Below are 14,286 nucleotides of genomic sequence, written 5' to 3' on the forward strand. Positions count from 1 at the left end.
CGAGCGCAGAAACACAATGCGCGTAGCAACAAGTTTCACTCTCATTAAAAACTGTAACAAGAAGTCGCCTCCAGCTGCTGAAACACTTCCTGTGTGATCAGGATCTAACTCATCATTAAAATAATCATCATTCAGTGTAAGCTCCACCTCAGCCAACTGCAGCAGTGAAATAATGCATGAGTCAGAATCATATAATGACATCATCAACTGTCACAGAAGAACATTTTTCTTCACTGAATACTTTGGTACTTTAAATATATTTTTCGTACATACTTTTATTTAAATGATATTTTTAATGCAGGACTTTGACATGTGACCTGTCCAGGGTGAACCCTGCCTCTCGCCCGATGTCAGCTGGGATAGGCTCCAGCCCCCCCGCGACCCTCAAGAGGATGAAGTGGTTAGAAGAAGAAGATGAAGACTTTGACATGTAGCTTTGCTCATGTTCTGACTTCAAAACAAACCGTGACACTGGATTAATTAACTCTCATTTTACCTGCGACACAGACTGCGCACCTCTCCAGCTCCACGTACAGCAGATTGTAACAGTTATAACATACTTTTAACATTTCAGGTGCAGCTTTTCTAACATATCAATAATTCAAACCGCAGACTTCACATGGAAACATCAGAACGGCCGTGACGAATCAAAAACCTGCAGGTGAATCAGATTTTCTGCTTGTTCAGCTCTTTAAATCTTAAATGAACCATCCTGATGCACCGTGACACTCTGTGTGTCCGTGACACATTCAGCTGCTGTTTGAGCTCAGGTCAGCTGAAAGACAGATGGACATGTTTTATAGAAGCGTGTACGTTTGTGTCAGAGGTTTAAAATATGTGAAAAGGCCCATCTGCACACGATTACATTTTAACTTAAGATAATAAGGAACATTTTATTTCCAAAAACTTTTCCAAGAAATTGATTTGTTATCATTTTATTAAGCCTCCACTCAGAGATAGCCGCGGCCGGAGGTATTATGTTCAAGTTGTCCTTCTGTCCATCCCATTTTTGAGAACGCCTCAAGGTAATTCCTTCAAATTTGGCACAAACGTCCACTTGGACTCAACGTTGAACTGATTAGAATTTGGTCGTCAAAGTTTGACGGTCAAGGTCACTGTGAACTGGGGTTGTAGTGATATATATCGGTTTGAAGGTATACTGCCATATAAGCTGAGGGTTATCACAGCGAGTACATTTACTGATCTATGTACTGAAACAAAAAATGAAACTAGACGGAGACTCTCTCCTTTATTTGAGTTATTCTCTAAGGCGAGACTTTTTACACAAGCTTCCATTAACAAAATGGTTTCAAGTTTCATTTAAAACGTTTAACTAAAAATAATCCCTCCATTTTCATTCCTTTAAAGATCATTCTGAAAAATAATAATAATAATAATAATAATAATAATAATTCTGTGAAACCACAATTTTTTCTGAGACAGTTATCGCACCCTACTGTGAACCTGCGTCTGTCTCACCTCGTGAACGTAATATCTCTTGAGGGCCTCGACGGAATTTCCTGAAATTTGGCACAAGTGTCCGCTCGGACTTAAGAATGAACAGATAAGAATTTGGTGGTCAAAGGTCATGGTCACTGTGACCCCATCTGTTGCATTCTCAGGAACCAACATATCTCAGGAACACCTTGAAGTTTTTTTTTGTTTTGTTTTTTTTTTCAAATTTGGCACAAACATCAACTTGGACTCAGTAGTCAAACGTCAAGGTCACTGTGACCCCACAAAGCATGCTTTGGCTGTAACTAAAGAACTTATTTGCGAATTATGACAAAATTTCACACAAACGTCAAACAGGATAAAATGATGAAGCAATGACATTTTGTATCTTTTTTTTCTGGTCAGTACGTTTTAGTTTGAGTGACAATAATCCTTCCATGCTAACTAGCATTCAGGACAAGAATGAAAAACGGAGGCTTTTTTCAACTCCAGGATTTTATCTTCAACTTTTAACTTTCAAACATCAAAGGATAAATTTAACAGATGTAATTTATGGTGGAGGGAGGCTCAGGGAAAAGTATCTGTACAGCACTCACACACATTTTAATTGACTCTCTGCTCTCTCCCTGGCAATAAACTAGCTGGTGTAGACAATCTGGATAGTAATTAATCAAGGATAACTGCTAGTTGTATTTCATCTCCTGTGAGTTATATCATTAATAGATGTCTATGTGTATGCAAATGTCCTATGTTGTGGAAGACAGCTAAAATTATCCCAGTACCCAAAGATAAAAAATCTGTTTTTAATGAGAGCAACTCCAGAGCGATTAGCATTATTCCTGTCCTGAGCAAAATCATGGAAAAAATTATATGCAAATTCATGATTATTTCTTTATGAATAATTTATTAACTATGTCTCAACCTGCACACAGAAATGGCCCCTCCACATCTACTGCTTTGATAAAAAATGACAGATGACTGGTTTGGGGGGGGGGCTGTGTTGTTGCTGCCTCTGATTTACTCGACTGTTCTTTCTTGGTAAAGACACTAGAATGTTATGGTTTTGGTCCACTGGCTCTAAAGTGGATCCATAATTATCTGTCTTCTAGATCACAACAGGTGTATTTGAATGGTGGCATATCTAACAGCAGGGATCTAGTGTGTGGTGTGCCTCAGGGCAGTTGCCTTGGACCATTACTGTTCACTGTATTTATTAATGATCTTGCTTGGGGTATTAATATGGAACTGCAAGTAGTGCACGATTGGGTTCTTTGTAATAAGTTAGTTCTTAATATTCCCAAAACAAAAAGCATTTTATTAGACGGCTGACGGTAGAAAACAGGTTAGCAGTAAACACAGCTGGATTGTTTAAATCAGTCTTGATCAGTAGAACACCTGATTTTATATTTGAACAAATTGTTTTTCAAAGTACTGTGCACGATCACAGCACTAGAGGGTCCAGCAACGGTCAGCTGGTACTGCCTCGCGCCTCGCCCAAGAACAAATGCTTTATCACGATAACTCTCTGCAGTAATCTGCCTCATCATCTCTGTTGTACAGAAAGTAAACAGGTATTTAAAAAGAAACTTAAATCTTATTTAAGATTGTAAATGTTGACTTGGCTGTATGTTCAGTGTTCTCAGAGAAAATGAATTGTTGACCTGTGTAAGCACCATAATAAAAACAGTTTTTTCTTGCCCCACTTGGCCGGCGTGTTTCAAACATAATGTCAGCGATCATGAAGGGAGAAAACACTGAAACATGCGCGAAACGCCCTGTTTCACATCGACGCGTGTCAGAGCAACGTGACGTCGACAGCTGCAGAAAAGTAATCTGCCGTTATCGTACATTACATCGAACCACCGAAAATTATTCCAACAATTTCACTGCAACAAAATTCCAGGACTTTTCCAAGCCTTTCAATACATTATGACTAATTACAGGACTTATCCAGGCCTGGAAAATGTGACCGTGAAATTCCATGACCTTTCCAGGTGTTCCATGACCGTGGGGACAAAGAACAAAGTCACACCCCTCCTCGTCCTCTGGTGAATAAAGAACAGTCCCTCAGCATGTCTGACGTCTTCAGTTGTCTGTGTGTGTTTTTATTAAATTAAAAAACTATAATTAAATAAGAAAAAAGACAGAAGGAGATAAATGTGCGAAAATTATAATAATTCACTTTGTTTAAATCTATATTTTATTCTGACCCAAAGAGATCACGGTGATTTAACAGCAGTTAATGAGATGCCAGATGAGATCAGTGTGTGTGTGTGTGTGTGTGTGTGTGTGTGTGTGTGTGTGTTACAGGAGGCCATCATCACACACCGTGCAGGTCACTACGGGATCATTACAGTATCACTCTGACATCAATCGATGGATGGATGAACTGATCGATACACTGATCAGGTGATCAGTCTGTATTTATCCTGAGGTGTTACGCTGCGTTCACTGACCTGTGCTAAGTGATGCTCCTCCGTTGCCAGCCCGCCAACCGCGTCGTTCCTCTGATTTATCGTCGATCCGGTACCGAGCAGGTTGTTGTTCCCGCCGCCATGTTCCCGGTGAGTCGCGTGCGTCGCGGTCCCGCCGCTGATGTCCGTCCGGTCCGAGGCCGCTGTCGGTGTCCGGTGGCATTTGGAGAGGTACGAACCGGAGCCCAGAGTCCTCCTCTCTGCGACCGCACAGGCTGCAGCACCGCGCGTCGAGCTCGCGACAAGGACCGGAGAGCGTTTCCGTCCGGGTTTTCAAAATAAGAGCGGTTGATTGTCTGTGGTTTCTCCTCGTGTGGTATTATTATAGGTGTTATGTAAACACATCATGGCTATTAAACAACAAGAACAGTGACGGCAAATGATTTTGAATGGTCAGCTTTTGGTAACAGTTTATTTTATGACGCGTTCCCGCCACAACGTGGAGCCAAATATATGGGAAAAGACTTGAGTGGCAATAAATGAATGAATGAAAAAAGGTTTGAATAAATATAGAAAATAGATAAATAAATGAATATATGAACAAAGACAGGCATAAATAAAATATAAATATCTGTATTAATGCTGGAATACAGAAACAAATATGGAAATAAATAAATAAATAAATGTACAAATAAATATTGGTATAAATGAAAAATAAATAACAGAATAAATAAATGCTGGAATAAATATATAGAAATATATAAATGCAAAAACACATACAATGTGATAATTGAACAGGAAGTAAATATCTATTAATTTTTTTATATATTTTTGTATTTGTATATCGATGAGGTGTTTATTTAATTATGTATTTATTAGTTTACATATTTATTGCAGCATTTTCTATCTTTTATTTATTGTATTTTTACTGCACTACAATTATTTCATAGCTTTAGTTACTGGTTACCTTACAGGTTCAGATTATTAATTAAAAAAATATAAATCAATTACATTTCATATAAACTTTAATTAGTGCTCACCTTCACCAGCTGCAGCAACCAAGAGACATACACATGACTGATTATAATCCAGTAAAATCATATATATTATCCTGAAACAGGCCACTTTCACCTTTGGTACTCTGAATATATTTTAATGTGTTAGTGCTTTTACTTCAGTAAAGATTTACTTTAGTGGAGTAGCTTAGCTCAAAAACAGGCAGGAATTGTGCACTTTGTGATAAAAGCATGACATATGGTGCACTTATAGCCAAAAGCATTCTGAAAATAACTGCATATGGAGCCATCTTGAACTTTCAATATGATGGCCATGGCAGCCATTTTTCAAAATGGCCACCAGCATCAACAGTTTTCTTATGTGGGATGGATATAATTTGATATTGAGGCAATAATTAGTTAAATGTATTTACTATACCATTGTGAACTGCATTTTGCATACACCCCCCATCACTGAACATTAAAGATAGCCGCCATCTTTCAGCTGTGCCATGTACTGGACAGATATAGATGATCTCAGTGTAGAATTTTACATTTTTCGAGATGCAGAATTTGAAACAGGAAGATCAGAATTTCTTAGAAGCTTCCTTCTGTCTCTCAAGACTCACAGTGGTTGTAACAATACCCTGAGCAGACCGAGGGTTTTCAATCAAGGGGAAGTGCATTCATACTCGCCTTCACAGAAACAAAGGGCTGTGCACTCTAAGGCAGCTTTTCTGCACTTGCACTGCCAAACACAATCTTTATTACATTTGCAGGAGACGAGTTCTCAGCTAGACTGGCCTGCATCCGGTAGGCATGTCCAGAGGGGTTCATAATATCCTTCATTCACATGGTGAATGCAGTTGTGGTGTGGACACCAGCACTTGACCTGACACATGGCCTCCTTGGAACACTGCTCTCTTTACATGCTCATCAAGGGAAGCCTTTGTGGGAGGACTGACTGCACATTGTGCCCTTTTTGCAAATAACTTCCACCTTGCTATGTCTATTTCTGTGCATGTGCTGGTTCGGTCATAGAGTAGTGTAATGAACCTCTCTATTGTGGCCATCACTTCCTGTGGTATGTCATTTGGGGCAGAAGACAGTTTCAACAGGGCATGTGTAAGCTCTGGAAACACAGCCCATGCAGTCTTTTCCCATGGTCCAGTGTCACAGCCCGTCAAAGCATGGAACATTGGTAGAACACGTGCTGCCTCAGGCCCGAGCCCTGCTGCAAGTTCGTGGGCTGCAAGGTATTGAAAGTTCCTTCCAGTTCCAAATGTCAACCAAAGCTCATGTTCTGGCTGTAAAGTCTGAGCCACTGCCACAGCCGGCACCACAGCATCACTATCAACCCTTTGAATCATGATTTTCTGATGGCCATTTCTTGCTGCGTGGGCAACATGTAATAACATGCAACTATCAGCTTCCTCGTGCGTACAAGGGGCAATCAAAGACACATGTAGGAGTGATGGCTGGCTGAGGACTTCCCTGTCATCTGTGACAACAAACTGTTTATCCTTCTCCACAAACCCTTTCAGCAGAGCATCTGAAAGGAACGCAGACAACTCAGTCTTACTGCTGTCAACTCTGAGAAAGGTTTGTCAGTTCCTGGGAATGGCTGCCGCACCTAGCACACGTCTCTGCATCCCTGTACCGCACTTTGCTCTTGTAGCAGCTTTCAGAGACTCAGGAAAGTACCAGCCCCACACCAGATCAAGCCTACACACACACTTTCAAGTTTTCTGGCTAAATGTGGAATGAAGGTCTCTTGGGTCACTGAAGGTCTTTACAGAAGTTAGTTTCAGCATCTGAATGATGGCTGCCACATCTACAATAGTGCATCTTGGGATTCTCAGAGTACGCACCATGAACATGTTCCAAGCATCTCCTGCGCTGGCACATCCTGTCTGTTCAGGTGCAGCTATCTAACAATGCAAACTACAATGTTAATATTAGACAGCACTTAGGAAACTAAAATACTCTACTACTAAACTGTGACCAGAACCAGTACATTGATTACTGACTACAGAAAGTGTAATTAATAAAAGCCAGTTCATAATGGTATGGTAAATAAATTTAACAAATTGTGCCCTCAATATCAAATTGTAGCCTACTGCACATAGGAAACCGTTTGTTGCTGGCCGCCATAGTGACATTTCAAGATGGCTCCATATCTAGTTATTTTCAGAAGGTGTACCAGATTTCATGCTTTTATCACAAAGAGCACAGTTGTTTAGGTTATTCTACTGAAGTGAGATTTTGAATGCAGGATATTTATCTGTAACAGAGTATTTTTACAGTATTATTACTTTCATTTGAGTAAAATATATAATTATAATTTTTGGTGTCAGAGGTGACACACGGTATTACGTTTTTAAATAGATTTTATTTTGAAGGGATGGAGTAATCGCCTGATATCCGGTTCAGATTTGCTTAACGCTGTGTAACTTGACTGATTTCTCTGCAGCAGTCAAGACACGCAATCTCTCTGCAGAGGAGCAAGATGAAGACACAACACAAACAGATTTCTGCTTTAACAATCGCTGATGTCTCCTCTGTCCCGTGTCGATTATTGATTATCGAATTTGATCATCACTGATAAAACAGCTGTTATTATACTGTAGGATCGTTGGTAATTAAGCCGTGATGATGCATTCTTTTTTCTTCATGTAAACCATGTGAACCTGTTCTGACTTCAGTCTGAGCAGACTGATGATTTAATGCTGCACTGAATCTGCATTTTGTTCCACAGTTTGCTGCACATAAAGATACACCTTTATTGATCGCCTCAGAGTTAACGAGGAGAACAGGGTTCAGGGTGTCCTTTGAATCCCTCAGAGAACTTTATAGATTCTCTTTCAGTGTGACGTAACGAGCCTGAAGTGTGAGGTAGGAATGACGTCACCGGACTCTCCTTATCTTACTCTGTTCAGAAGATACGGACGATATTTTTTAAAACTGCTGTAAAGAAGTTCAGATACTGTTGAGCTTTTGTAACGATGTGTTCAATGTCAGTTTTCCACGTTACGTTACAGATCGTGTGTGTTTGAAGGAATTTAAAAGAGTCACTGCTGATGACAACGTCTCCATTCAGTGGTTTGGGTATCTTATGCCTCCGCACCATTGATAGCTGTGGTCAGAGGGATTCTGTTTTAGGGTTGTCTCAAAAATGCCTCGGGGGAATTTCTTCAAATTTGACACAAACATCGACTTGGACTCAACGATGAACTGATTACATTTGTTGGTCTAAGGTCAAGGTCACTGTGCCCTCGTCTGTTGCATTCTTATGATGGCGGTATTATAACAACACCTTGAGGTAATTTTTTTCAATTTTGGCACAAACGTTCCTCCAGAGTCATTGATGAACTGATTAGATTTTGGTGGTCAAAGGACACTGTGACCTTGTGTCTGTTACATTTGGTGAACACAATAGCTCCAAAAGGCCTTGAGGGAATTTCCTTATATTTGGCACAAATGTCAACTTGAACTCAAGAATGAGCTGATTAGAATTTGGTGGTCAAAGGTCGCCGTGACCGATAGCCATGGCCGGAGGTGTCATGTATTCAGGTTGTCAGAAAACATAATGTGATATTTCGAAAATGCCTCGAGGGAATTTCTTCAAATTTGACACAAACATCAACTTAGACTGGTGGGCGGAGTCATACAACCACAGGGTGGGCTGGTGGGCGGAGTCATACAACCGACTGGTGGGCGGAGTCATACAACCACAGGGTGGACTGGTGGGCGGAGTCATACAACCACAGGGTGGGCTGGTGGGCGGAGTCATACAACCTCAGGGTGGACTGGTCAGTATTGTGCCGGACTGTCATGATGAAGAGGGAGCTGAGCCAGGAGGCAAAACTTTTGATTTACCGGTCCATCTATGTTCCGACCCTCACCTGTGATCATGAGCTCTGGCCGAAATGAGTTTCCTCTGTAGGGTGTCTGGGCTCAGCCTTAGAGATAGGGGGAGGAGTCAGACATCTGGAGGGAGCTCGGAGTAGAGCCGCTGCTCCTTCATGTTGAGGTGGTTCAACATCTGATCAGGATCCTCCTGGTCCAGCTGGTAGGAGGCCCCGGGGCAGACCCAGTCTGGTTTGGGAACGGTTGCTGGGGAGACGAACGTCTGGGGTGATTTGCATAGGAGGTGTAACTCTTTGGAGAACTACCTGTGTCTGATTGGGTTTAAGAAGGAAGTGGGTGGAGTTTAAATTAGAAGTGGGTGGGGCCTAAATTGCACTTGTTGTTTTCAGCCTGAAATGTATATAGGTCAGTTAGAAGTAAACCTAAACTAAATTTATTTCTTTAGAGATAATTATTTACAGAACAATCTCAGAATTGAGCTTGAGATATTGTTTGATCAAAAGAGTGAGAGATCAAACACAACTGTCCAAATAAGGATTTTCCTTCATCTCGAGTACAGATATATATATTTATATATATTTACTCATACTCACACTCAGAAAAGCACATCAGCTGTAGCAGATACTCATTGCATCTGACTATTTGGCTCAAACCTTGTCATTAATATCAGCATTTGTTTCAGAATAGAGCTCGTAAGTTGCGTGTTTCTGTTTTCGGTACGTGGGATCTTAAAAATCGATTTCTCATAATGTTTCAATGGCTAGATAAAAATTATTTTGTGGTCCCGTTTGAATTGTGCCATGAATTTAATATGTTGTTTGTGAATTTTTAATATATTTTTTCGTGCAAAGAAGGCTACAGTTTAGCGGGAAGAAGTTTTATGCTGTTACGTTTGGTGTGAGAGCGCTTTGTGGACTACAGCTCTTCACTGCTCTCGTTGCACATGATATACGTCCCCACTCACACTTGGAACACGGCTGTGTCTCTGGTACGCTTCACCGCCTTCCTCCAAGGAGAGGACAAAAGCCTTAAGCGTGGCGAAAACCACTACAAGTCTGTTCTTGTTGGAATGGTGACATTCGGGTACGAAACACAGCTTGATCTGATGGCTCTGTAGATCGTGGCAGAAGACGCAGCAGCAGCACTGTGAATTGAGAAGTGGAGGGAAAGTGTGATGACGTGACGTCACATAGGCGACATGCAGTCTTTCTCATTACGTTGTTTCCACAGCCTTTAACTGAAGAATCATACAATAAACTGTCAAACTCTTAACATGAAAAAATATAATTTAGACCCACACAACACATTTGTGTAATCCAAGGCATTTAATGACTGCGACCAGAAAATAATAATTTTCACTCCATTGACTCCCATTCATATTTTCCAGGCCTGGAGGTCCGATGGGGGTCTACCGGAAGGGGCGTGACTTATGAGCTGTATAGGCTGGGACGTTTAACGAATCCATTCAAGAGCAAAACATTAGTTCCCTGACCGGGAATCGAACCCGGGCCGCGGCGGTGAGAGCGCCGAATCCTAACCACTAGACCACCAGGGACGGTACATGTCTTATTTACCATCTCTTTATTGATTCTAACACTACGTGACTGGGTGATTGTCGATTGTTTGATGTAAACTTTTACCACTGAACGCTTCACCAAATCGGTTACGTACGCATTACGTATCAGCACGCGCTCTTTCTCCTGTTTTAGTGGGCGTGGCGGTTACCTCGGTGATTGTGGCCGGAGACCAGTGTAACCGTAAGTTGTGTTAGCTGGTAGCTAACGTTGTGACTTCCATCACGTCACAGAGCCGTTACAGTCCGTGCTGTCGGCTCAGCGGACAGGTCAGTGACACCATGTCCACTTTATCTTCACTCTTCTTCATGTTCTTCGTGGTTTGGTTGTTTCTTCCACACTGTGCCTTTCTTTTAGCTAAGCTAGCTAGCTGTTAGCCTAGCTGTTAGCCTCACGGACCCAGGGGGTCGCTGTTAAGCATTTTTCTCATATAATGTTACGGTTGCTGTTGGATAATCATTTTGGGAATATAGAAGCGATGTATCACGAGTCTGACTAGCAACATGTGAAAATGAACTCGTGGTTATTAAGTCATGAATCCGGTGGGTGTCGTCAGGACCTCGTGGCGCAACGGTAGCGCGTCTGACTCCAGATCAGAAGGTTGCGTGTTCAAATCACGTCGGGGTCAATTCTTTTCATGAAGACTCCTTTTGTCTTTGTTTCTTATGGGCTGAGATCCAGCTCCTCTGAACATATTCGGAAAACCACAGTGACAGAGTCATTAACAGGTGGAACAGCGGGAGAAGAAGTTCACCAGTCATATACATGTGACGACACTGAGTTAATGTGGAAACTCAACATAAACATAACTGTTCATTTTTCTCATGTTTAGTCTATTGTTTTATTCCACCTATGTATATAATGTAGTTACATTTTCACACTTACAGCCTCAGCACAGTGAAGACATATATTTTATTTTAATATTTTTATCTCTTAAGCAGAGATGTACCGATACCACTTTTTCCTTCCTGATACCGATTCCGATCCCTGAACCTTAGGTATCTGCTGATACCGAGTACGGATCCGATACAGCGCGTAAAATAAAAATGGATGGGATATGAACTGTTGTATGTCTCAACTCCTAAAACTCTATGTAAAATATTAAGAAATCAATACATAATAGTAGAATCAATGCCATAAAACGTTTATTATTATTATTATCCAGTGCTGACACAGATCAAGACACTGGTTAAAGTGCAGCCACACAATTTGGTAAAAAAGACATTTTAAAGGCTACAGTAGAATGCTTTTTAAACTATACTCCGTTTCTGTTTTGTTTGCCTGTAGCGTGCGTATGCGTAATGACGTGAGGCATTACGTGGTATCGGATTGGTCATAGGCTGTACTTGCCGATACCCGACACCGCATTTTAGGCAGTATCAGAGGCATTTCCGATACTGGTATCAGTACAGCTCTACTCTTAAGTACTTGTGTTAAACACTGTAGCATAATGGACATTTTCTTTTTATTTTAATGCACAGTTAAATTCTACTTTATTTTATTTATTGCTTTATATTTACACACTTTTATTCCATACTCTTTTTCTTACTTTTTATAATTCACTGCTCTTTACATCAGAGCAACTGTAACGAATCAGAACTCTGCCCACAGGGATCAATAAAGTTTTTCTGATTCTGAAACACTCAGAGATGGAGGAAGTATTAATTACCCTAAGCAGGGGCGTAAATATAGACAGTGCAGGGGCCCTCCAACTATATGTCAGGCAGAAAACGGGCCCATGTGAGTAATTTAGATCACCACCTTAGAAATCTCTGTTTCATTTAAAAAAAAAAAAAAACTGCATTTTTGTCAGAGACAGTGATTTTCAACAATGAAACATTTAAACATCTACATTTTTTTCTCATTTCCTTTCGTCAGTTTGAATTGTATGAATGAAAATAATAATCTCTTTGAGGTGCAGCAGCCTGTCCGTGTGTCACTGTCATCGTCATGAGGATCCCGTTTCGTCCCACCAAACTTGTTTGCTTCTTTGTCCAATCAGATTCAGAATGCTGATCAGAACAGGAAGTGACAGAGTCTGAGTTCACAATCTGAATCTCTACAGCTTGTGCGCCCATAAACTTTTCCGTCAGCGGCGGCATTTTCGTATAGTTTACAAGCTCCTACATCTCCTCTGTAAATACCTTCTTCCAGTTTCCAGCGTATCTCCCTCTTTGCTTGTTTTTGGACTCAGCAGTGTTGTTCTATTTCACAAGACGTGTAGCAGCGCCCCCGTCTTATAACAGTGAAAACACAGATCGACAGAATATCTCGTCAATGGCGGCGAAAGAGTTAATTGAAAATGGTGTCATGTGCTGTATATGCCTTTGAAAAGACAAACCCATCTGCATCATGGTTTTCTTTTTGTAAAGTAGCCTGTAGCAATTTACAACAAAATGTGTTATAAAATATAAAATATATGTTTACTCTACACAAACTATATATAAGGTATAACAATTATTAAATGCAGGATATACATGCTGATGATTTCTGGATGATATGTATGTTGGTGTGATCCAGAGTCAAGTTTCTATTTGATTATGTGACGATAAGATTATACTGGAACCAGTTTATGTGCATAACAAGTCACTAGCGCTCCTTAGGGCCCGTCATCATAGCATGCACTGGGGCCTGTTATAACTACCTTACACCACTGACCCTAAATACAAACACCACACAGTATAAATACTTCAAGTTAAAGTCCTGCATTCAAAATGTTACTTAAATAAACCATTGTAATATTATATAAAGCTAAGACTCATTGACCTTGTTCCTACATTTCAGGGGACACTTTTATGAACAGAGGGAAAACTGGAACATCTTTCAGCCTCATTTCTAAATGGACTGCAGGTTGTTGGCTTTGAGGCTTTTTAAAGACAGACCTACTTTCTCTGTAACCTAACTTCATTCTTAAAACCATCGTCCGCTTTGCTTTTGAAGAACTCTATTTATGATGTGAAGGGCTGCAGCCGGACGAGGATGAGAGTAATGTGAGGTTCACACTACACAATATCAGTCTAATTACAGCCTGACGCTGCGTCATGCGGTGTCGGCTCGGATCATGAACGACAGCGAGTGTCGTATGCGATAATCCATGGTTTCATCTGGTGTAGTGTGTCATAGTAGACGACAGCTGACGCCACGTCTGGGACGCCTCATAATGTCATGACAGAAAGTCTAGCATGTTTTATTTTCTTTTGTCTTCCACGACTTCTCCCGTCACAGCCGTCACTTTGACCAATAGGAACACAGAGCGATCTGTTGCCATGGAAACTGTAGGACAACAACAGCCCAGCCTTTTAGATATTTCCTGTAGGGACGTTAGCACACAGAGTAAAGAGGAAACAGCAGAGGCACTTTATCAACCGGCTGAGTACTGCCATTAGCATCAAGCTAGCAAAGAATGTTCTTTCTTCATAATGGAGGATATAAAGGAATCAAACTCACAGATAGTGTCTGGGCCTTTACTCAGCACAGCTGCAGAGGCTACCAGCTGCATCTCAAACACACACCACCATTTAGCATTCTGTTCTTAGTTTAATCAAACTCAACACTTCCTGTTTCTGTTTCAAATTAAAAGCCTCTTATCATTTCAGCTGAGAGAATCCCTTCATTTTCTAAAAACGCTTTTATTGTGAAACATTTGGCAGGACTTCCTGTGGAGGATTCAGTGACTGTCATAGTTTGCATGTGGTACTTCAAATGTAGCTCCGCCCACCTGGTGACACTTTTTATGTTACCACAGTAACAGTTCAGCTCAAACATGAACAGACACAGTGACTGAGATAATAATGACAATAACAAAAATAACAATAACAATACTACTACTACTAATATAACGGATTATTCTCGTCCTATTATTATTATTATAATAATAATAATAGGCGCGAATAATCCGATGACATCACACATGTTGTGAAAGACGACGGGGAGTAATTGGTCGTGGACCAATGTGTAGTCTGTCATGCCAAGTCACAG

General features: G+C 40.8%; 2 protein-coding genes and 2 non-coding genes across 4 annotated transcripts in view; 2 read left to right on the forward strand and 2 right to left on the reverse strand.

Annotated features, from left to right (window-relative positions):
* Positions 1-4,167, reverse strand: part of st6gal1 (ST6 beta-galactosamide alpha-2,6-sialyltranferase 1) — a 30,252-nt gene extending 26,085 nt beyond the window's left edge. The window contains exon 1 of the mRNA XM_049592686.1: positions 3,912-4,167. The gene's annotated coding sequence lies outside the window, so the exon portion shown is untranslated. The remainder of the gene's footprint in view (positions 1-3,911) is intronic.
* The window catches only part of LOC125898743 (uncharacterized), a 233,730-nt gene that overhangs the window by 189,016 nt on the left and 30,428 nt on the right, over positions 1-14,286 (forward strand). The gene's annotated exons all lie outside the window — the stretch shown is intronic.
* Positions 10,218-10,289, reverse strand: trnae-cuc (transfer RNA glutamic acid (anticodon CUC)). The gene has a single exon. It is a non-coding gene; the product is annotated as a tRNA-Glu (tRNA).
* On the forward strand, positions 10,865-10,936 carry trnaw-cca (transfer RNA tryptophan (anticodon CCA)). Its single transcript has one exon. It is a non-coding gene; the product is annotated as a tRNA-Trp (tRNA).

The sequence above is a fragment of the Epinephelus fuscoguttatus genome, linkage group LG12 (genome assembly GCF_011397635.1).
Source record: "Epinephelus fuscoguttatus linkage group LG12, E.fuscoguttatus.final_Chr_v1".
Lineage (NCBI taxonomy): Eukaryota > Metazoa > Chordata > Actinopteri > Perciformes > Serranidae > Epinephelus > Epinephelus fuscoguttatus.